This window comes from Sapajus apella, unplaced genomic scaffold (genome assembly GCF_009761245.1).
Source record: "Sapajus apella isolate SASKATOON/1434 unplaced genomic scaffold, GSC_monkey_1.0 scaffold6, whole genome shotgun sequence".
In the NCBI taxonomy this organism is placed as follows: Eukaryota; Metazoa; Chordata; class Mammalia; order Primates; family Cebidae; genus Sapajus; species Sapajus apella.
The window spans coordinates 64,839,820-64,864,611 of NW_022436946.1; the positions used below are offsets into that span (position 1 = coordinate 64,839,820).

General features: G+C 43.3%; 1 protein-coding gene across 2 annotated transcripts in view; it reads right to left on the minus strand.

Annotated features, from left to right (window-relative positions):
• The window catches only part of MRAP2 (melanocortin 2 receptor accessory protein 2), a 66,830-nt gene extending 52,889 nt beyond the window's left edge, over positions 1 to 13,941 (minus strand). Inside the window, exon 1 of one of the 2 annotated variants that reach the window (XM_032275356.1) lies at positions 13,732 to 13,941. The gene's annotated coding sequence lies outside the window, so the exon portion shown is untranslated. The remainder of the gene's footprint in view (positions 1 to 13,731) is intronic. The other variant, XM_032275355.1, reaches the window with a different exon arrangement.
• Between the last annotated feature and the right edge of the window lie 10,851 nt (positions 13,942 to 24,792).

Below are 24,792 nucleotides of genomic sequence, written 5' to 3' on the forward strand. Positions count from 1 at the left end.
TCCGCCTCCTAGGTTCAGGCAATTCTCCTGCCTCAGCCTCCTGAGTAGCTGGGATTACAGGCACGCACCACCATGCCCAGCTAATTTTTTGTATTTTTAGTAGAGACGGGGTTTCACCATGTTGACCAGGATGGTCTCGATCTCTTGACCTCGTGATCCACCCGCCTCGGCCTCCCAAAGTGCTGGGATTACAGGCTTGAGCCACCGCGCCCGGCCTACAGTAATTAAATCTTAAAGCTCTGAAATAATCTCCTTTGACTCCATGTCTCACATCCAGGTCACACTGATGCAAGAGGTGGGCTCCTACAGTTTGGGGAAGCTCCATCCTTGTGGCTTTGTAGGGTACAGCCCCCCTCCTGGCTGCTTTCACAGCTGGTGTTCAGTGTCTGTGGCTTTTCCAGGTGCACAGTGCAAGCTGTCAGTGGATCCACCATTCTGGCGACTGGAGGACAATGGCCCTCTTCTCAGACCTCCACTAGGCAGTGCCCAAGTGGGGACTGTGTGTGGGGGCTCTGATTCCATATTCCTCTTCTGATTGCCCTGGCAGAGGTTCTCCATGAGGGCTCTGCCCTTGAAGAACACTTCTAACTGGCCATCCAGGCATTTTCATACATCATCTGAAATCTAGGTAGAGGTTCCTAAACCTCAATTCTTGTCCTCTGTGCACCCACAGGTTCAATACCAAATGGAAGCAGCCAAGACTTGGGGCTTGAACCCTTTGAAGCTGCAGCCTGAGCTATACCTTGGCCCCTTTTAGCCATGGCTGGAATGGCTGGCAGGGCACCAAGTCTCTAGACTACACACAGCAGGGAAGCCCAGCCCACAAAACCATTTTTTCCTCCTAGGCCTTCAGGCAAGTGATAGGAGGAGCTGCTGCAAAGGTCTCTGACATGTCCTGGAGACACTTCCCCATTGTCTTGGCAGTTAACACTTGGCTCCTTGTTGCTTATGCAAATTTCTGCAGCCAGTTTGAATTTCTCCCCAGAAAATACGTTTTTCTTTCTACCACATTGTCAGGTTGCAAATTTTTCAAACTTTTATGCTCTGTCACCTCTTGAACACTTTGCTGCTTAGAAATTTCTTCCACCAGATACCCTAAATCATCTTTCTGATGATCTCTGGGGCAGGGGTAAAATGTCGCCATTGTCTTTACTAAAGCATAGCAAAAGTCACTTTTGCTCCAGTTCCCAACAAATTCCTCATCTCCATCTGAGACCACCTCAGCCTGGACTTCACTGTCCATATCACTATCAGCATTTTGGTCAAAGCCATTCAACAAGTCTCTAGGAAGTTCCAAACTTTCCCACATTTTCCTGTCGTCTTCTTCTGAGCCTTCCAAACTGTTCCACCTCTGCCCATTACTCAGTTCCAAAGTTGCTTCCACATTTTCCAGTATCTTTAATAGCAGCATCCCACTACCTCAGTACCAATTTACTGAGTTAGTCCATTCTCACACTGCTAATAAAGACATACCTGAGACTAGGTAATTTATAAGGGAAAGAGGTTTAGTTGAATCACAGTTCCACATGGGTAGGGAGGCCTCAGGAAACTTACAATCATGGCAGAAGGGGAAGCAAACACATCCTTCTTCACATGGCAGCAGCAAGGAGAAGCCACAGTGAAGCAGGAGAAAGCCTCTTATGAAACTATCAGATCTCATGAGAACTCACTCAGTATCATGAGAACAGCATGGAGGCAACCTGCCTCCGTGATTCAATTCCCTCCCAGTGGGTCCCTCCCATGACACATGGGGATTATGGGAACTATAGTTTAAGATGAGATTTGGGTGGGGACATAGCCAAACCATATCACACTGGTAGGACTGTGATGTAGGTTTTATATGATATAGTTGATCTTAAATTTATTTTTCTCTTTTTTTTTTCCCACACAGATAGAATTATATTTCCCGAAATAATCTGTACAAAGATTTGTAGAAAGACAGAAAATGTTTACATCCACATTCCCTCACTCAGCTTCTAATTTTTCTCTTTTGTTCAAGCAGGCAACTACAAAACTAATCCTTAAGTAGCTCCTCCCTGAGCCTGCTCCGCCTTCCAGTAATGGTTGTTTTTGCTATTACCAACGACATGCAAGAGGAAAACAAATGCACCTTGCAGGAGAATTATTTGAAGTTTACAAACTACTTTCACTTTAAGGGTTATGCAATTTTACTAATGTTCTCTAGTGAAGTAAAAATTACACAGGTCTTGATAATAGAAACATAAGCAACAATTAAAATCAGATTTTAACATGCATTTTAGCATCTCATAAAGATAATCTCAACTTCTGCTATTTCACCTCACAGCACAACAATACTATAAGGACTGAAGAATCCTGTTTGCAAGGAAAATGCTACTTTCCCCTTTCCAATAAGACTAACCACTTCTCATAGTCCAGTCAAGAACAAAAAATCACTATGTATCCTCACATAAAGCAAAAATAACATGATCATCCTGCCTGGACGTTGGTACCCAAAATAAAATTTCAACACATCTCACTCTTAAAAAAAACATTTTTCCCTTGATTGTTTGATATGCTGATGTCTGAACACAAGTCACGACTTTTAGGAATATGGTAATTGTGTGAGGAAGTTGTTTTCAGTCATGAACAACAGATTGATGTACATGGAGAACTTTGGTAATTTGGGAGAATATTTTCTTTCAAGTATTTTTTGAGATTTTATTTGATGAGCCAGTTTTACAAAGCCTGACTCCCTTGCACTCTGGGGCAGTAAACATTTTCCTTCCTGTTCTAACTGTTTCTGTCTCTAAGTCTCCTTTGTCAAAAGCAAATGTAACATTAAGCAGAGATTGCTATTCTACTATTTTAACCCAAGCATATATTACCTACTCTGAGCTAGCACAACTTGTGGGGCCTGCTCAAATTTACTCTTTGAGTCTAAATTCAGAAGTAGACTTTTAACCCTATTATGATTCCAACATCTGGACCTCTTGTCCAGATATAAAACGGGTCTCATAGATTGTTTTCCCAGATTCGTAGTTGCCGCTGCAACACTGATTAAATATCCCCTCTATGTCTTTCTCCTGATGACTGATACCAAGAAGGGACAGGAAGAGGGCCTTATTGTATTCTACCCTTTCTCCTGCTTGTCCTTAGGTATGGTTAGAGACCTTATAAAATTAAGACAGAGGCCAGGCATGGTGGCTGACATCTGTAATTCTAGCATTTTGGAAGGCCGAGGCAGGAGGATCACTTGACATCAGGAGTTTGAGACCAGGTTGGCCAACAAATAAAACACTGTCTCTACTAAAAATACAAAAATTAGACAGGGATGGTGGTATGTACCTGTAACCCCAACTACTTGGGAGACTGGGGCATGAGAATCACTTGAACCCAGGAGGCAGAGCTTACCATGAGCAGAGACTGCACCACTGCACTCCAGCCTGGGCAACAGAGTGACATTCCATCTTAAATTTAAAAAAAACAAAATAAAATAAAATTGAGAAGGAGCAGGGAATGAATGCTTAAATCCTGGCCTCTGTGATGGCTTGCAAGCAAGGATTTTTAAAGGCAGGGGTAAACTTCAGGAAAGAAATTACAGGCAAAATCATAAATCAATACATGGAGGTTACACACTGGTTTTGCCCCTCTCAGGGGCTTGTGGGTTCCCCACCCCCAATCATGGAAATAAAGGAAAATCGTGAGTTCCTTCAAAGTAAATTCCAGGCACCTAGCTTGCTCTGAGAAGTAAATAAGCAACCTGATAATCAAATAAGGGACTTGGAGCAAGTCACAGCCATGAACTGTAGCTAACATTCTTTTCTGGTAACCCTAAATTTTGTTGTAATTATTCTTTTGTTTTTTTTTTGAGACAGAGTTTCACTCTTGTTACCCAGGCTGGAGTGCAATGGCACGATCTCGGCTCACCGCAACGTCCGCCTCCTAGGTTCAGGCAATTCTCCTGCCTCAGCCTCCTGAGTAGCTGGGATTACAGGCACGCGCCACCATGCCCAGCTAATTTTTTGTATTTTTAGTAGAAACGGGGTTTCACCATGTTGACCAGGATGGTCTCGATCTCTTGACCTCGTGATCCACCCGCCTCGGCCTCCCAAAGTGCTGGGATTACAGGCGTGAGCCACCAACCCTAAATTTTCAAACAAATCTTCTCTTCCTTAACCAACTGCAAATAGAAAAATCTTAGAATCTACCCAAGAATCGATAGGGAGGATCCAAGATGGCCGTTTAGGAACAGTTCAGGATTGCAGCTCCCAGTGAAAGTGCAGAGGGTGAGTGGATGCTGTATTTTTATTGCCCACAGACTAGGAAATTCCCAGGCAGAGGAGCTCCACAGGTCACCAGTGCAGCTGTTTTGGCCAGCGCAGCTGTGCCAGCCAGCATGGCTGCTTTGCCCCGCGCGGCTGCTTTGTCGGCGCCCCGGAGCAGTGGTTCTCTGTACAAAATACACCTGTCAGGGTGCCCTTTTGGCTGGCAATTGGAGCCACGGGAAGTCACCCATTCGTCTGTTTAAAAAGGGGACTAAGCAGGGAACCAGGACAGTAGATTCCAGGGCAAAAAAAAAAAAAAAAAGCGCCACAAACCTCAGTGCCGCTGTTTAAGCCAGCGCAGTGAGTGGCCGCAGAGGAAAACAAACAGACCCCGGCGCCTCTTCAACAGGCGACTGGAACACCAACTTAAAAAAGGCTCTGAGGCAGGGAGCCAGGCGATCAGACTAGGCTGGTCCCACCCCCACAAAAGAACAGCAATCAGAAACTCTGGATTGAGAGTTTCACAGCAAGCACAGCTGAACCCAGTACGGTCCAGCTCTCTGGGGGAGGGGCGTACGCCATTACCGAGGCAGCCCACCACAAGGGAGGTAGTCGGCCAATGCTGAGGCAGCCCGCCGTTGCCAAGGCAACCCACCATTGCTGAGGCATCCCGCCGTTGCCAAGGCAACCAGCCACAGCAGAGAGGCTCCGCCTCAAGAGAGGTGGGCCACCATCGCCAAAGCAGTTCTAACTACACCCATATAAACAGGACTGCAGGGAAATATACTCGGCAGCTGGGCGGAGCCCACAGCAGCTCAGAAAAGCCTCTACAGGCAGAGAGTGACTAGGCTGAGTCCTTGCTGGGCAGGGCAGGTCTGAAGGAAAAAAAAAAGAATGTAGCAGCATAACGGAAACTCATAAATAAATCCCTAAATCCCTGGGACAGAGCACCTGGGAACAAAAAGCAGTTTATGAGTTCTGCTGGAGCAGACCTAAACATACCTGCCCAGCAGCTCTGAATGAACAACAGAGCTCACAGCTCACCATTTGAGCTTCTATAAAGAAGAGACCGTCTCCTCAAGCAGCTCCCTGACCCTATATATCCAAAAAGACACCTCATAAAGGAGAGATCAGAGACACTAGGCACGTATCGTTCTGGGGCAAAGATAGCAGAAGAAGAAAACTGGTAACAACCCTTACTGTTCAGCAGCTGCTGCAGGTGAACCCCAGGCAAGCAGGGCCTGGAGTGAACCTCAGCAGACCTACAGCAGAGGGGCCAGACTATCAGAAGGAAAACCAAGAAACAGAAATAACCTCATCATCAACAAACAGAACGTCAATCTGAAAGATTTGAGACCCAATCTGAAAGCCAGCAACTACAAAGTCGACAGGTGGATAAATCCTTAAAGATGGGAAGAAACCGGCGCAAAAAGGATGAAAACACCCAAAACCAGAACACCTCTCCTCCTACAAGGGATCACAACTCCTCACCAGCAAGGGAACAAGGTTGGAGGGAGAACGAGTGTGATGAAATGACAGAATCAGACTTCAGAAGGTGGGTAGTAAGAAACTTCTGTGAACTTAAAGAACATGTTCTAACCAAATGCAAAGAAACTAAGAACGTTGAAAAAAGATTTGACGAAATGCTAACAAGAATGGACAAAATATAAAGTGAATTGATGGAGCTGAAAAACGCAACACAAGAACTTCGTGAAGCATGCAGAAGTATCAACAGCCGAATTGACCAAGCAGAAGAAAGGATATCAGAGGTCGAAGATCAACTCAACGAAATAAAACGGGAAGGCAAGAATAGAGAAAAAAGGGTAAAAAGGAATGAACAAAGTCTCCAAGAAATGTGGGACTATGTGAAAAGACCTAATCTACGTTTGATAGGTGTACCTGAATGTGACGAAGAGAATGAATCCAAGCTGGAAAATACTCTTCAGGATATTATCCAGGAAAACTTCCCCAACCTAGCAAGGCAGGCAAACATTCAAGTCCAGGAAATACAGAGAACACCACAAAGATATTTGTCAAGAAGAGCAACCCCAAGGCACATAATCGTCAGATTCACCAGGGTTGAAATGAAGGAGAAAATACTAAGCGCAGCCAGAGAGAAAGGTCGGGTTACACACAAAGGGAAGCACATCAGACTCACAGCAGATCTCTCAGCAGAAACCCTACAAGCCAGGAGAGAGTGGGGGCCAATATTCAACATCCTTAAAGAAAAGATCTTTCAAACCAGAATTACATATCCAGCCAAACTAAGTTTCATAAGTGAAGGAAAAATAAAATCCTTTGGGAACATGCAAGTACTCAGAGATTTCGTCACCACCAGGCCAGCTCTACAAGAGCTCCTGGAAGAGGCTCTACACATATAAAGGAACAACAAGTACCAGCTCAACTAAAGGGCAAAACACCCAGCTAGCACCAAAATGGCAGTATCAAATTCGCACATAACAATATTAACCCCAAATGTAAATGGACTAAATGCCCCAGTCAAAAGACACAGACTGGCAAATTGGATAAAAAGCCAAAACCCATTGGTGTGCTGTATCCGGGAAACCCATCTCACATGCAAGGATACACAAAGGCTTAAAATAAAGGGATGGAGGAAGATTTATCAAGCAAATGGAGAGCAAAAAAAAGCAGGCGTTGCAATTCTCATCTCTGATAAATTAGACTTTAAAGCAACAAAGATCATAAGAGACAAAGAGGGACATTACATAATGGTAAAAGGATCAATGCAACAAGAAGAGCTAACGATCCTAAATATATACGCACCCAATACAGGAGCACCCAGATACATAAGGCAAGTTCTTAATGACTTACAAAGAGACATAGACTCCCACACAATAATAGTGGGAGACTTTAACACCCCATTGTCAATATTAGACAGATCAACCAGACAGAAAATTAACAAGGATATCCAGGACTTGAACTCAGACCTGGACCAAGCAAACCTAATAGACATTTACAGAACTCTCCACCCCAAATCCACAGAATATACATTCTTCTCAGCACCACATCACACCTACTCTAAAATTGACCACATATTTGGGAGTAAATCACTCCTCAGCAAATGCAAAAGAACGGAAATGATAACAAACAATCTCTCAGACCACAGTGCAATCAAGTTAGAACTCAGAATTCAAAAACTAACCCAGAACCGCACAGCTTCATGGAAACTGAACAACTTGCTCCTGAATGTTGACTGGATAAACCACAAAATTAAGGCAGAAATAAAGATGTTCTTCGAAACCAACGAGAATGAAGACACAACATACCAGAATCTCTGGGACACATTTAAAGCAGTCTCTAGAGGAAAAGATATAGCAATAAGTGCCCACATGAGAAGCAAGGAGAGATCAAAAATTGACACCCTATCGTCAAAACTGAAAGAGCTAGAGGAGCAAGATCAAAAAAACTCAAAGTCTAGCAGAAGACAAGAAATAGCTAAGATCAGAGCAGAACTGAAGGAGATAGAGACACAAAAAACCCTTCAAAAAATCAATAAATCCAGGAGCTGGTCTTTTGAAAAGATCAACAAAATAGACAGACCACTAGCCAGATTAATAAAAAAGAAAGAGAATAACCAAATTGATGCAATAAAAAACGATAAAGGGGATATCACCACAGATTCCATAGAAATTCAAACCATCATCAGAGATTATTACAAACAACTCTATGCACATAAACTAATAAACCTGGAAAAAGTGGATAAATTCCTGGGCACTTGCCTCCTGCCAAGCCTAAACCAGGAAGAAGCCGAAACCCTGAACAGACCCATTACAAGGTCTGAAGTTGACGCAGCAATAAAGAGTTTACCACCCAAAAAAAGCCCAGGTCCAGACGGGTTCACAGCCGAATTCTACCAGACATACAAAGAGGAGCTGGTACCATTCCTTCTGAAACTATTCCAAACAATACAAAAAGAGGGAATTCTTCCCAAATTATTTTATGAGACCAACATCATCCTGATTCCAAAACCCGGCAGAGACTCAACAAGAAAAGAAAACTTCAGGCCAATATCCATGATGAATATAGATGCAAAAATCTTCAATAAAATACTGACAAGCCGACTGCAACAGCACATCAAAAAGCTTATCCACCATGATCAAGTAGGCTTCATCCCGGGGATGCAAGGCTGGTTCAACATACACAAGTCTATAAACGTAATTCACCACATAAACAGAACCAAAGACAAAAACGACATGATTATCTCAATTGATGCAGAGAAGGCCTTTCACAAAATTCAACAGCCCTTTATGCTAAAAACACTCAATAAGCTAGGTATCGATGGAACGTATCTCAAAATAATAAAAGCTATTTATGACAAACCAAAAGCCAATATCATACTGAATGGGCAAAAACTGGAAGCATTCCCCCTGAAATGTGGCACCAGACAAGGATGCCCTCTCTCACCACTGCTACTGAATATAGTATTAGAAGTTCTAGCCAGAGCAATCAGGCAAGAAAAAGAAATAAAGGGCATTCAAATAGGAAAGGAGGAAGTCAAATGGTCTCTATTTGCAGACGACATGATTGCATATCTAGAGTACCCCATCGTCTCAGCCCCAAATCCCCTGAAACTGATAAGCAACTTCAGCAAAGTCTCAGGATACAAAATCAATGTGCAAAAATCACAAGCATTCCTATACACCAACAACAGACTTAAAGAGAGCAAAATCAAGAACAAACTTCCATTCACAGTTGCCACAAAAGGAATAAAATACCTAGGAATACAACTAACAAGGAACGTAAAGGACCTCTACAAGGAGAACTACAAGCCACTGCTCAACGAAATAAGAGAGGACACAAACAGATGGAGAAACATTCCATGTTCATGGTTAGGAAGAATCAATGTTGTGAAAATGGCCATACTCCCCAAAGTAATTTATAGATTCAATGCAATCCCCATCAAGCTACCAATGACCTTCTTCACAGAACTGGAAAAAAACACCTTAAACTTCATATGGAACCAAAAGAGAGCCGGCATAGCCAAGTCAATTCTAAGCAAAAAAACAAAGCGGGAGGCATCACACTACCGGACTTCCAACTATACTACAAGGCTACAGTAATCAAAACAGCATGGTACTGGTACCAAAACAGAGATATAGACCAATGGAACAGAACAGAGGTCTCGGAGGCAACACAACATATCTACAACCATCTGATCTTTGACAAACCAGACAAAAACAAGCAATGGGGAAAGGATTCCCTGTTTAATAAATGGTGTTGGGAAAGCTGGCTAGCCATGTGCAGAAAGCAGAAACTGGACCCCTTCCTGACACCTTACACTAAAATTAACTCCAGATGGATTAAAGACTTAAACATGAGACCTAACACCATAAAAACCCTAGAAGAAAATCTAGGCAAAACCATTCAGGACATAGGCGTAGGCAAGGACTTCATGACCAAAACACCAAAAGCATTGGCAACAAAAGCCAAAATGGACAAATGGGACCTAATCAAACTCCACAGCTTCTGCACAGCAAAAGAAACAGTCATTAGAATGAATCGGCAACCAACAGAATAGCAAAAAATTTTTGCAGTTTACCCACCTGACAAAGGGCTGATATCCAGAATTTACAAAGAACTAAAACAGATTTACAAGAAAAAAACTAACAAGCCCATTCAAAAGTGGGCAAAGGATATGAACAGACACTTTACAAAAGAAGACATACATGAGGCCAACAAACATATGAAAAAATGCTCATCATCACTGGTCATCAGAGAAATGCAAATCAAAACAACAATGAGATACCATCTCACGCCAGTTAGAATGGTGATCATTAAAAAATCTGGAGACAACAGATGCTGGAGAGGATGTGGAGAAATAGGAACACTTTTGCACTGTTGGTGGGAGTGTAAATTAGTTCAACCATTGTGGAAGACAGTGTGGCGATTCCTCAAGGACCTAGAAATAGAAATTCCATTAGACCCAGCAATCCCATTACTGGGTATATATCCAAAGGATTACAAATTGTTCTACTATAAGGACACGTGCACACGAATGTTCATTGCAGCACTGTTTACAATAGCAAAGACCTGGAACCAACCCAAATGCCCATCGACGATAGACTGGATAGGGAAAATGTGGCACATATACACCATGGAATATTATGCAGCCATCAAAAACGATGAGTTTGGGTCCTTTGTAGGGACATGGATGAACCTGGAAACCATCATTCTCAGCAAACTGACAGAAGAGCAGAAGATCAAACACCGCATGTTCTCACTCATAGGTGGGTGTTGAACAATGAGAACACATGGACACAGGGAGGGGAGCACTACACACTGGGTTCAGTTGGGGCGAAACAGGGGAGGGACGGTGGGGGGTGGGGAGCTGGGGGGAGAGAGTAAGGGGAGAAATGCCAGATGTAGGTGATGGGGAGGAAGGCAGCAAATCACACTGCCACGTGTGTACCTATGCAACAATTTTGCATGTTCTTCACATGTACCCCAAAACCTAAAATGCAATAAAATAAATAAATGGGAAAAAAAGAAGAATCTACCCAAGAATCTATAAGCCCCCACTTTAAGATATCCCACCCTTTTGGGGCAAAACCAATGTGTAACCTCCATGTATTGATTTATGATTTTGCCTGTAACTTCTTTCCCGAAGTTTATTCCTGCCTTTAAAATCCTTGCTTGCAAGCCATCATGGAGGCCAGGATTTAAGCATTCGTTGTGTGATCCTCCTTGCTTGGCACCCTGCAAATAAACGCCTTCCTTTCTACTGTTCAAACCTCAGTGTGGACACCTGGTTTCACTGTGCCAGCTGAGCAGACCCCAGTTCAGTTCTATAACAAAATGCCTCTGCACAGGCAGAACACACTTTAAATTGTCTTCTGATGGGAGGGGGTAAGTGTCCCTGAACTATTTGGAGGTGCCTGGCTTTAGGAACCTCCCATTTATAAAATGGAAATAACAAATCACTTTGCTGTGAGAATGAAAGTAGACTGTGCATAGACCTAGCCAAGTTGCTGTCACAGTTAAGACATTAAAAAGTAAAAAAAAAGAAAATTAATAAAAGTAGGCCAGGCACTGTGGCTCGTACATTTAATCCCAGCATTTTGGGAGGTAGAGGCAGGCAGATCACTTGAGGCCAGGAGTTCAAGAACAGCCTGGGCAACAGGACAAAACCCCATCTGTACAAATAATAAAAAATTAGCTGGGCATGGTGGCCCGTGCTTGTAGTCCCAGCTACTTGGGAGGCTGAGGCTGAAGATCACATGAGCTTGGGAAATCAAGGCTGCGTTGAGCTGGGATTTTGCCACTGCACTCCAGCCTGGGTGACAGAGCGAGACCCCGTTTAAGTCAATAAATAAAGTAAAACTTAGAGAAAAAGCCAAAATAAGAAAATTTTTTTAAAAAAAAGACTAGACAGAAAATGACACAGTGAGGCATTATTCAGTAATCCTCCAAATATCATCGCTTAGTATAATAATAGTTGCTTAAATATATTATACAAACATCATAATAATATTGTTCTTAAAATTTTTTTTGTACTCCAAGTAATAAAAACATTTCCCCTGAAAGCTACAAAGGACAGATGTTATATTTATGTGATAAAATACCTCATCATCTGGGGGCCAACAGAAATGGGGAGGAGGAAGCCAACACCTTTCCAGAATATGTTGATGATATAATTTGCAAGGTAAAAAAAAAGATGACCCCCACTATGACCAGAGTAGGGCTATCCCAGAAGGCTGAAAGATGACAGCCAGTGATGGGTATGAACACTCACACAGAGGCAGCAGGATCAGCAACACAGAACAGGACACGTGAATCACCAGCGCACGCTACGCAAAACGGTATTTTCCCTTGCTCGTGCAATGCAGTCTGACGTCTTGTTTTCCTTTCTCTTGGCCTTCAGGTTTTAAAAACCGCTGTTTGCAATTCACTAAACTGATCATTAGTCTAAATGAGTCACAGCCCACATTGGAAGACAACTGGATACAGCATATCCTAATCTATAGGCCAGTAGATTGCTAGAAAGGGGAAGGGAGTCGGTTTAGCATAAGTCTTTGTAAATGCTTCCCAAAGTAGTTTTGAGCTATCTTCTTAAAGAATTTGTTCTAGAATGTTGCCAGGATTCAATGTTTGCCTCTTATGAAGTCTCTTGGGTCTGTTCTCATCCCTCATACGTGCACAAAGATGACTGTCACTGCTTTCACTACTCTAGGACGTCTGCCATTTGTTTTTTGAACAATCCAGTCCAGTTTCAGGCTTTGAGACCCTCGTTAAGGGGTTTAGGTTGGCCTTCCCATTTTGAAAGAAAGATACAGTCTGAGATCAACTCTTCCTTTTCCTATCACCTGTTAATATCACCAATTCTTCCATAAACACTGAATGATCTTCCTCATAAGAACAAAACTCCTTGTGGGCACCCCAGCTCATAGGGGCCTCTGGCTTTTCCGACCTTATCCTTGCAGGCCCAGGTCATTCCTCTGCACCTCTTCTTGGCGATGTACCCCATGCGATGTACCTAAAGGACACTAGACTCACAGTCCTAGCTTCCAGACCCCTATTCCCCACTATTACTTCACCGGGGGAGTCAGCTTGGAAAACGTATTTAATATTGCAATCTAATTTTCTCCACCTGCAAACTGAAAATATTACTACTTACTTTTGGAGTTTTCGTAAGAACTAATTTATGAATGAGAGTGCCCTTCTCCCGTCTCCCTGGACACTTTCCCTCAAGCTTCCTTTGCTTTCAAAAGACCAGTGTTTCACTGTTGTCAAACTAAATGCAGAGTAGTACCTGAGGTTCCGTACCATCTAACAAGCCGTAGAAACCACAAAGCCTCCAAACAGATTTCTGCAGAGACTACTCTTTGCCTTCCTTAATTCATTATACAGAAAGGATGGGAGAGGCGCGGGGGTTGCGGGGGGGGCGGAGGGGAAAGCGTTCTGAAACCCCTATTTCTCTTTAATCAGTAAAATGACCTGCAAGTTGGCCCCCCAGTCCAAACGAAAAGAATGAGCAACTGTCAAGCCAGGGATCACCTGAGAACCCGCCCAATGCATGGGTGCGCGCCCGGGGCCAGGGGCTGGCACATTTCCCCGGTCCAGGGGGGCTCTCTCAGTTGCAGGGCACCGAAGCTGCAGGAGGACCACAGCAAGGAAAGTTTTCTCAGCTGCGGTAAAGGTTGTGCCTCGGCCTCTGGGGCCGAGCGGAGGGGAGGAAGCGCACCCAAGCCCCGAGCGCCGCCGCTTCCAGGCTTTTCGGATGCCCAGCGGCGTCCACACGCACATCCGCAGGCTACCGAGAAGGTTTTAAACTTGGTGCTCTCCACGGGGTCCACACTCTTCCCCCGGGCGTCCTCACACCCCAGTTCTCCTCCTCCCACCCCATTCTCCAACCTCTCCAAACTGAAGACCTCCCCCAAACCCAAGCGAGCCCTACTGCCTTGACCGAAGCCGCACGCGCCCCGCGCCCCGCACCCCGCGCCCTGGCTTTGCTCGGCCCTGGGCGCCCTGTCCCGCCCGTGGTTACCGGCTGGGGCGACCCGGCCGGTGGGCTCGGCCCTGGTCTCAGCTCCTGGCTCCTCCGAGGTGCGCGAGCGCCGCCGCCGCCCCCGCTGCCTCCCACCTCCCAGGGCGGGCGAGTAGCTCCCGGCTCTTTGGTGCTGCAGAGACGCGCGCTCCCGACCCGCGGCGGAGGCGGCGCGGGGAGCTGGAGCAGGGCCTGCAGCGCGAGAGCCGCCTCCCAGAGCCGGCCGCCTTGGCCAAGAGGCGGTGAGCTTTGCAGCTTCTTTTCCTGCTCAATTTGCCCCTCCGAGTCCGGGTCAGAGCCTGAGTCAGAGAATTCTTTGCTATCCCGGGCTCTGCAGTGTATCCCTCGAGCCAACTTTGGGTAACAGGAGCTCCTTAGCTGAGCGAGAGGGAGTGGGGCAGCATGAATGGAGATTTATGAAAAATCGGCAGCACTGAGTTCAAGTTCCGTAACGCCAGAGCCCTCCCAATAATGTGCTGCTCCAATTACTACCTCGATAGTTTCTCTTCCTCCCCACTGGTTCATGTGTCAAAGGGCAGTCGAATGTTCAAATGGGGTCCCAAAGGGCTAGCACTGGGCCGGGAGTAGTTTCAGCATGACAGAGCTGGCTCATCTCTTCCTCCCTTGAGTCCATATTGCATGCAAGGCATTGATCTGGGTGCTAGGGATACAGATGCTTGGTGCTTGCATTCTACTAAAGAGACAGGCATAAACATAATAAATAACTAAAATACATAGTATGGGAGACAGTGATGAAGTGCAGTGGACAAAAAAGAAGGGAGGAAATGGGATAATATTTGGTAGTAGGGGGTGCATTTTTAAATGGGATGGTCAAAAATGGCCTCACAGTGGAGTAAAGATCTAAAGGAGATGAGAAGTTACGCTGGTATCTGGAGAGAAAGCACTTGCTGGGTGGCAGGCACTGAGATGTTCTTTATTGCACCTGCTCATTTCTTTTTACTACTCTCCATATGCCATATTAGACAGGTATTACCACCATTTCCATTTTACTCAGGAAAAACTGTAGTTTAGGAAGGTTAAAGGAACTGCCCAAGGTCATATGTTAGTCAATAGAGGAGCCTGCCTTCAAGGTTAGGAAGCCTGGTATCCCAGAACTATAGGTAAGCCACCATTATACAGTAACAGGTGAAGTGCAGCACCCATGCAGGCTGGTGACAGTGTGATGAACTCAATCTGGCGGTGCCAGAACAGGATTCCTGGAAATGACATCTCATCACTGATTTGTTTTGTTTTTTTTTAAACTCAGTTTCATTACCAGGTGTATAATGAAATATTTTGCAAATCATCTTATTTTTCTTTTTTTAAATTTTACTTTAAGTTGTGGGATACATGTGCAGAATGTGCAGGTTTGTTACATAGGTATACATATGCCATGGTGGCTTGCTACACCTATCAACTTGTCATCTAGGTTTTAAGCCCCACATGCATTAGGTATTTGTCCTAATGCTGTCCCTCCCCTAGCCCCCCACCTCCTGACCAGCCCCAGTGTGTGATGTTCCCCTCCCTGTGTCCATGTGTTCTCATTGTTCAACTCCCACTTATGAGTGAGAACATGAGGTGTTTGGTTTTCTATTCCTGTGTTAGTTTGCAGAAAATGATGGTTTCCAGCTTCATCCATGTCTCTGCAAAGGACATGAACTCATTCATTTTTATGGCTACACAGTATTCCATGGTGTATATCGCACATTTTCTTGAGCCAGTCTATCACTGGTGGGCATTTGGAGTGAACAGGCAACGTACAGAATGGGAGAACATTTTTGCAATCTATCCATCTGACAAAGGTCTAATATCCAGAATCTACAAGGAACTTAAACAAGTTTACAATAACAAAACAAACAACCCCAACAAAAAAATGAGTGAAGGATAGGAAAAGATACTTCTCAAAAGAAGACATTTATGCAGCCAACAACAAACATATGAAAAAAAGCTCATCATCACTGGTCATTAGAGAAAACCATCTTTATAGCATGTGTGTATATCTTCTGCCTCATCCACAAGCAGTTTAATTCTAAATAACATAATTTGACAATCTGTGATAAGATTTGTTAGTCATTCCCCAAGTGTCCTCACAGGTTCCAGTTGCACATTCCTGTTCGTGGGGATGTGATTCCTCACCCCTGCAGTAGAGCCTGTGCCAAGAGTCTTCAGGGCATCGTGAAGCAGAGTGACAGAACTGCTGCTTCTGAGAGGCTATGGCGTGAACAGGCTAGTTTCTGCCTTAGCTGTCAGCATCAGGTGGCCTTGTTCTGGGCAGAGTGTCAACAGCTCCAGACAGAAAATCAGGGCACATTGGACTTTGTGAAAAAGGCAGGTCACTAACCATTAGTTTCAGAAGCCGAAACTGCAGCATCTGATGAAAGAACGACATCAATAGGTGGGCTGAGCCCACGATTCTCTCTTAGGTACCTCTACCTCCCCATGGTTACATTCATTGTTTTGCTTCCTCCACTGTCAGCAAAAATCTTTTGATCTTTCCTTCAGGGTTCCTCTCAAATACCACTTCTCCCAGAAAGCCTTCCTCATTGTCTCAGCTACAAATGAACCCTTAATCTAAAATCTGATACTTCTCTTCTGGCACCTGACATTTTCTACTTTATTTTAAAATTTAGCCTATCCTGTATACCTTAACTCCTCCACAGGCCAAATATTAATTTATATTTAATTCCTCCACAGGTCCTAGCATAATGTCTTCTACCCAGAAGACATTTAATGAATATATTTTTACTGTTGTTGTTAATAAATTAAACTGCAAGAATACAGCTTCATTGTCTTTTAATTTCATCTTTTCATTCCAAGATAACTCACAGAAATTTAGTGCCAGGAGTGAGTTATATGTGGCTATAGCTATTGTTCATCAATATAAGTTGACAATGGTTTGCCTTGAGGTAAATTCCATTTGTCCTACTTTGAGATTAGAAAACTGAGGCATTACAGTAATTTCCCTTAGGTCACAATATTAGTCTTCAAGAGAGCCAGGATTTAAATCCAGCACTGTTTGGCTCCAAAATGAGCTCACTACAAGCTCATACTTCTCCTCGTTCAGTAATTTATGAATGAATGCATTCATTTGATGTTCCAACAAAGATGTGCAAATATTTACTGTGCTCAGCTCTGTCCTAGACACCAGGAAAACAGTAATGATTAAAGCAGTCCTTGTCCTCGAAATGCTCACAATCTTGTAGAAAGGTCAAAGGTAAGGAAATAATGAAAAGTGAGTATTATAAACCTTTTAGAGTCATGGAGGCCCTAGAGGAACACTTGGTTTTACCTTAAGTTATGGGAAGTAGGAGATGACAGTAAGGATTCTTTAAGAAGATAGAATGTAATTTTAATTTTGAAGTTTGTTACAATGATAATGAAGGAAAGCATATGGTAGACAGAGGCAAGAGTGCTTGCAAAAACACAAGCATGGAAGAATACAATGCATTCAGAGAATGGCTATGCTGATTCAGGAGGGCTGCGGCATGGTGATAGCAGAGTTGACATGAGGCTGGAAAGGTAAGCAGGGCCAAATCACAAGAGGTGCACAGAGTAGCTTTATGAAGTTCATTACCCCCTTAATATGTAGAAAGAATCATGGCTGTCTATGTATGTCAATTTTTCAGGGTAGAGGTTATCTAACTTTAGTCAAATTCTCTAAGAGGCTGAATGACCCAGGGCTAGGAGGTGGGGAAGTCACTTTCCTTTCCCACAGCCTTCCATTGGTCCATGGACTACAAAAAATCCCAAGAAATTGCAACATCAGTCAAGATATGCTGAATACCTGGAGTGGGGTGGGTGCGATGCTCGCCCCTGCCAAATCACCTCCAAACGTGTTGTGGCACTGACATCCCTGGGCAAGGATAGCTAACCCCCTTGTCCTCCCAGCACCTGCACCCATGTGCCCTCCAAGGGTGGAAGGAAAGGGTTGCTTAGTGGCCAGAAGGCCAGGAGACAGGGAGGCAGCTAAGAGTGTGTCCTGAGAAGGTGGCAGAAAGCAGGACCACAGAGAGCCACAACTCTAAGCCCTAAATGCATACTTCACTGCCTCATCTGACTTCAATCACTGCGATGGGCTGAATGGTGTCCCCCAAAATTCATATGTCCTAAGCCTCAGTACCTCCGAATGTGACTGTATTTGGAGATAGGGCCTTTAAAAAGATGATTAGGTTTAATGAGGTCATATAGGTGGGCCCTAGTCCAATCTGACTGGTGTTATAAGAGGAGACTAGTACACAGAGAGACACCTAGGGGCTTATGGATACAGAAGGACACCAGTGTGACGAGGCGGCATGGGGTGGCTGTCTGCAAGGCAAGGAGAGACGCCTGGAACAGAGCCTTTCCTGATGGCCCTCAGAGGAAACCTACCCTGCTGGCCTCTTGCCTTTGGCCTTCATTTCCAGAATTGTGAGAAAATACCTTTCTACTGGTTAAGCCACCCGGCCTGTGGTATATAGTTATGGTAGCCTGAGCAGACTAATAGACTTATAGAATACCAATTCAAATTTCAACGATAACGTTTTAAGCATTCCAAGATGGTGACCACAGAGCATTAAATCCCAAGGGAAGGACCCTTCTAAGCATGGTGTCCACTGCATCAGTCATAAGCCCATGAAGCCAGGCCTTGGGACTTGGGAAATGAAGATCTGAAGACAGCGTAGGGTCCATCGGTGAAGTGGTGTGATTAAAGCTTGGGGATGGGTGAGATTACTTCTTGGAAAGAGAAAGTGAGAAGAGAAGAGGGCTGATGTCGGAAACAGCAACTAGGGACACAGAGGTGAACAAGAGGAGGTGGAACCCCGTGGAGAAATGGGCAATAATGTCTAAGACTCAAGGACATGTACTTAGGAACCAAATCCCATGGGCCCTAGCCTGGAGGTCATGTGATAGGCGTTGAGGCCAGGTTGCTACTGGTTAAAGAGTAGGTAGTGCAATTACAGGCTATTCTTCTAAGCAGGCTTGGGAGGAAGGAGGAGAATGGGGCTGGTCAGGGCCCTTGTGCACATTCATGGGAAGCAGGAGATCAGGAGTACTAATATCCAGCCCATGCCCAGTTGCAAAAGCTAAATCAGCCTGCTGGAAGGGCCAGCAGAAGGCCTTCTAATCAAGGCTCCAAATGGCCTAGTCCTGAAAGACAGAGCTGGAGCTGGAGCTTTTCTTGTATATGTGTATTTTTTTATCTGAGTCTCTCCCTAGCTCCATGAAAGAAGCAACTGGTCTGCTTCCATGTAGCCCCTAGAACAGTGCACATAGTAGGCACAAGAAACAAATGTTGAATATGCCAGTGGGATGCAGAGTCAAGGGAAAGGTTGTGCTCGTTTTGCTTTGTCTTTATTCATTTGTTTCAGATGAGAGACATAAACATGTTTCTAGATTGAGCAAAAGGACGCCAAAGGAAGTGAGGTTGAAGATAAGAGTTGAGAGAGGAAATAATTGATGAAATAAGATAATAAAGAGTAAGAAAATAAATCAAGAGAACTTCTGGAGGAAAAAAAACCCTTAATTATTTTTCGGAAAATTTAATTATTTAGTCATTCAATGATCAGTATCTTCATGGTCCTGGACCCTTCTGGGGTTGGGCAACTGAAGGGTTGGAAGGCCAGGGTATAACAAAAGAAAACATAAGATATATTCCCTTCCATTTGTTCAAGGTGACACCATCTAGTTAAGAAGTCTTTTATGGAAAAAATACACAGCAGTGGAACACAGCAAGAATGTTCCCAGGAGTCTGAGTAATAAAGAAAGATCTGAAAACAGAGTGAACCGAGAAAATGCCCAGAGGCATTACAGCAGAGGTGGAGAGATAGGGAAAAGTAAGTAGAGAGAAAACAAGGGAACATGAGCTCTGCCACGGTCTCTTGGCAGTGGGCCAGCTAGCAGCTCTCAGTATCAGGAAAACAGGGGCTCAGTGTCAACTCAAGACCTGGGCAGCTCCGTTTATTTTCCAATTGATTAGGACCAGTGCCAGCAGTCAGGCCCAGCAGGAAGCAGTAAAATCAAGACTTGTCTCAGAGAAGGACACATCTTTGATAGTTAATATGTCTGGCCATGGAAAGCCTGGCTTTTTTATAATGAGTCCAACCGCAAAGCCAGGACCAACTGAAGAAAGTGAAGAGAAAGAAAAACTGACATTGTTTTCAGATGTTAAAATACATACTATGACACAGCAACGTCTCTAAGGAAACCATTGTTTCCTTGTTTCCTTAAAGACTAGGATAATTTATCATCCAGTCAAATCAAAGGCAAAAAAAAACACACACACACAGGAACCCAGGAATTCTACTAGCTAAAGCCATCCCAGGGAGCAGCAAGTACAACTCATATCAAGGATATAGTTTCATCCTTCTGCTCAATTAGGTTTTGGAAAATAGGAGGAGTGAGTATTCAGAAACCCCGAAGCTTCCAAGATGTGAGGAGTGCAGCCTGCAGATGGTTATGTTCTGACTGTGAATCGCTCCCTTCTCATTAATGGCAATAATTATCTGCGCATTTCTTTCTTAGGTGATTTGAGGGTTTACCGCGTATTATAAACTTTTTTCTTGCTCTTTGGCATAAATTGGATTTCATTTGCTTTGTCTCGGTTTTATATTGTTGGTCTTTTCTAATTAACACAATTATTCCTGAATACATGAGTACTGTTTTCACTTGCTAATCATTCCTTTTTATTCCAGGGAACACATGCCAGGGCACCGCAAACCCCTGCAGGCACATACATACAGGACCTCAGCCCCGACCTCCTGGTAATATTCATTTTTCCTTTCCCTTCCAATGTTTAATCATTTACTCGAAGCTTCCCTTTTGCTGCTAATCCTATTGTTTTGTTCCTTCAGTAGAACTGCACAGACTTCCACCCACACAACATGGCACTAGGCAGACAAAACATCTGATATATTTTAGCTCATGCTTGGCGTTCAATCAAGAAGACAAAGCTGTGAGCCATGCTGAAATGTCAACTAAAATTCATTTTGCACTACCACAGAAAGTGAGAGACAGCACACTGAGGAGAGAATCTGTAGACTCATGGTGATCACATGTAGCCCTAGGCTCTAACGCTTGCAAATTTCTTTCCCTCAAAATTGAATTGGTGCATTTTGAAGTGAAATCCCGATAGCTTCTTGTTTACTATCACACAATAATGAGGAAGCTTTGGTTTACTGGCACAGAGCTCAGCCACTCTCAGAGAGCAAATGGAAAAGAGAGACTAGCTTGTCCTGGTGCCTTGCTTCTTGCTATAGCTTCACGTGTGTCACAGCCAATATAAGGCATGACAGAACTATTCCAAGATGGAGAAATACATTGAGCCTAGACATTGGCTGTTACAACTGTGTGGGGGGAGTCCACACAAACTCACGCCCCCTCTCTTTCCCACATGCCTGCACAACTGTCTATGCAGTGAGGGGAAGATGAGGGCTTGCAGCCCTGAGTGGTTTCATCTGCCCCGAGGGTCACTTTTCCCTTCCTAGTTCCTTTACCTCAAAGATATTCTGTGATCACTATTTACGTGTTGAAAGCATTCAGCATTCTTCTGCCTCTTCTCAAATTATCTCTAATGCTATTCTTAACATTTCTGATCCTACCAAAATTCATGCCCATTTTGCAGAAACTGACTCAATGTGAAGAAGATGAAGAATAAAAAGAAGGAGCTGTGTGTGTGTGTGTGTGTGTGTGTGTGTGTGTGTGTGTGTAGCTGGGTATATGTGTCTGTGTATAAAATCTCAGAAATAAATGTTGAAATAAATATGAAATATTGGGCTGGGCATGGTGGCTCACGCCTGTAATCTCTGCACTTTGGGGAGCCGAGGAGGGCAGATCACGAGGTCAGGATTTCTAGACCAGCCTGGTAAACAACACAGCGAAACCCTGTCTCTACTAAAAATACAAACATTAGCCGGGCATGGTGCTGCACACCTGTAGTACCAGCTACTCAGGAGGCTGCAGCAGGAGAATTGCTTGAACCCAGGAGGCGGAGGTTGCGGTGAGCCAAGATTGCGCCACTGCACTCCAGCCTGGGCAACAAAGTGAGACTCCATCTCAAAAACAATAAATAAATAAATAAATAAGAAATATTTAAATTTTTTATTATTTAAAGGTAATAGCACTTTTTGGAAAACAAAATAGAAGAAAGAATCATCCATAACTTCACTACTGTAAAACCACCAATGATAGCATTTTGTACTTTTATTAATTTAAAACAAATTTATTTTTAATTTTTATAGATACATAATAGTTGTAAATATTTATGGGGTACATGTAATATTTGGTACCAGTGTATCAGTATGTAATTATCAAAGCAGGGTAATTGGGATATCTATAACCTAAAACATTAACATTTCTTTGTGTTAGGAACATTCTAATTCTACTTTTTGGTTATTTTGAAATACACAATAAGCTATTGTAAACTATAGTCGACCTACTGGGTTACTGAACACTAGTTTTTTTTTTCTTTATCTAACTATATTTTTGTACCCATTAACCAACTCCTCTTTAACCTCTTTCCCCATTACCCTTCCCAGTGTCTGGGAAACATCATTCTGCTCTCTGTCTCCATGAGTTCAATGTTTTTTTAGCTCTCATACATAAGTGAGAGAATGAGATATTTGTCTTTCTGTATCTGTCATATTTTACTTAACATATTGCATTTACTCTTAGACTGTTGTAAAACACAGCTGTTTACATAGTAACCATTTGGTGTATTAGTCCATTCTTGAACTGCTATACAGACATACCTGAGACTGGACACTTTGTAAAGAAAAGAGGTTTAATCAGCTCTTGGTTCTGTGGGCTATACAGGCTTCTGCTTCTGGGGAAGCCTCAGAAAACTTACAATCATGGTGGAAGGTGAAAAAGAAGCAAGCACATCTTCATATGGCCAGCAGGAGAGAGAGAGAGAAGGAGTAGGGTGTGACATAATTTCAAAAAAACATATCTTGTGATAACTCTATCACAAGAAAGTCAAGGGGGAAATTCACCCCTGTGACTCAATCTCCTCCCACCTCCCACTGGAAATTACAATTCAGCATGAGATTTGGGTGGGGACACAGAGCCAAACCATATCATATAGTACCTTTTAATGAGTATATTGATTTTTCCCACATAATTCAATTATATTATAGGTATTTTCTATATTATTATATAATTTTATAAGCCTCAAGTCTTTTTTGAGAGGGGTGTCTTGCTATATTACCTAAGCTGACCTTAAATTCCAGGGCTCAAGTGATCCTCCCACCTCAGCCTCCTGAGTAGCCAGTACTATAGGCAGACACCACTGTACCTGAATCCAAATATCAACTGTTAATGGCTGAGTAGACACCATAGTTTATTTAACTGTCTCATTATTGACAGACATTTAGGTGGACTCCAGATTTTTTTCTACTGTAGCTATTGCTGCAATAATATTTATATTTATCTTATGTAAAGGCAGATATGATAAATACACAGCTATATGACAGATATTATAAAATATAGTTATTCTCTCTGTAGCTTAATATTCATTTCACATTTGCAGAAATTTTTCAGATGTCTACCAACGGGTAGGTCAAGCAATATTTAACTTTACAAGCAAGGGCCCTCTGTGGGTAACAGCAGACATATACCAATAAAAGTTTTTGTTTTTGTTGTCATTTTTGTTAAAAAACCCTAAATTTCTCCTTATCTTATTAATAACATATGTAATTATTAAATGCCTTATGCTTATAAATGAGAAGTCATCCCATTTAGCCTGGACATGATAAATCTGAGGGCAGGGAGAAGTGAGTCTTCAAATGTCTGAAGGCCCAGAAGCTGAGGGAGACTTTCTTTGTGGCCTCAGTTGAAGGCAGGCGTCAGCTGAGTGAGGGGCACTTCTGCCAGGGGGCCCAGAGGGTGCCCCCTTGGTGGCTGTGATCTGTAACAGACTGGATAAGTACCTGGCAAGGACAGAGTTAAGGCATTCATCAACCTGCAAAGCTGGAGTATGTACTCATTAAGATCCCTTCCAGCCCTGAGAAGCAGTGACTCTAGAAGTTATATATAATGAGTGTTTTCCTTTTGTAAAATAGAATATAATTGATTACCACAGTATTGAATAGTTTAAAGTGAGAAGATGTGTTCTTTTATTATGATGTGCATGCATTCAATAAATTCGTATTGTGAATTCATCATGATTCAGGCATTGTTTTAGATGCTAGGGCTCCGAGAGTGAACAGACAAAAATCCATGCCTAAAAATCATTTCAAAATGATTCACATATGTTTTCTTGTTTGACTCCATGATGATTGCCTGAGACATGTAGAGCAGATATTTTCCCTGCTAAGAATGAAAAAACTAAAACTTAAAAAGTTTCAATGACCTCCCCAGGAACACACAGAGGGTTGAGGAAGAATGACAATTCAGCCCATGTGGGTGGGATGGCTCCCGGCACTTTGGGAGGCTGAAGCTGGAGGATCACTTGGGCTCAAGAGTCCAAGATCAGCCGGGATAACACAGTAAGATCTTGACTCCAAAAAATTTTAAAATTAGCAGGGCATATTGGCATGCACCTGTAGTCCCAGCTACTCCAGAGGATGAGGTAGGAGGATTGTTGGAGCCCAGGATTTCGAGGCTGCAGTGAACTGTGATTGCACTGCTGCACTCCAGCCTGGGCAACAGAGCAAGACTCTGTCTCAAAAACAAACAAATAAATAAATAAATATGAAAACTCAGCCGTGGTGGCTCCTGCTCTGGTGCTCCACACCTGCCATATTACCTCACCCGTGGCCCCTGCATGTGGAGAGGAGCTCGTATTCCTGCAGTCCCACCTCAGACTTCTGGAGTGGGCAACATATCCCGAGTTCCCTAAAAATTACCACATATTTTATGTTACAAAGAAAAGTTGCAGAAAGAAGCAATGCTCTTTACATGCCTAATATATTTTAATTTCTAAGCTATGAAGTTCTCAAAGGCTGACATTACCTCTTACTCATGTTTGAATACCCCATGTCTGGCACATAACATGTGCTTTATCAGTGTGTATTAATGGATAACCACAACTCACAACAAACACACACTAGTCTGATACTGTGTTTTTAAAGTATGTTGTTCTTG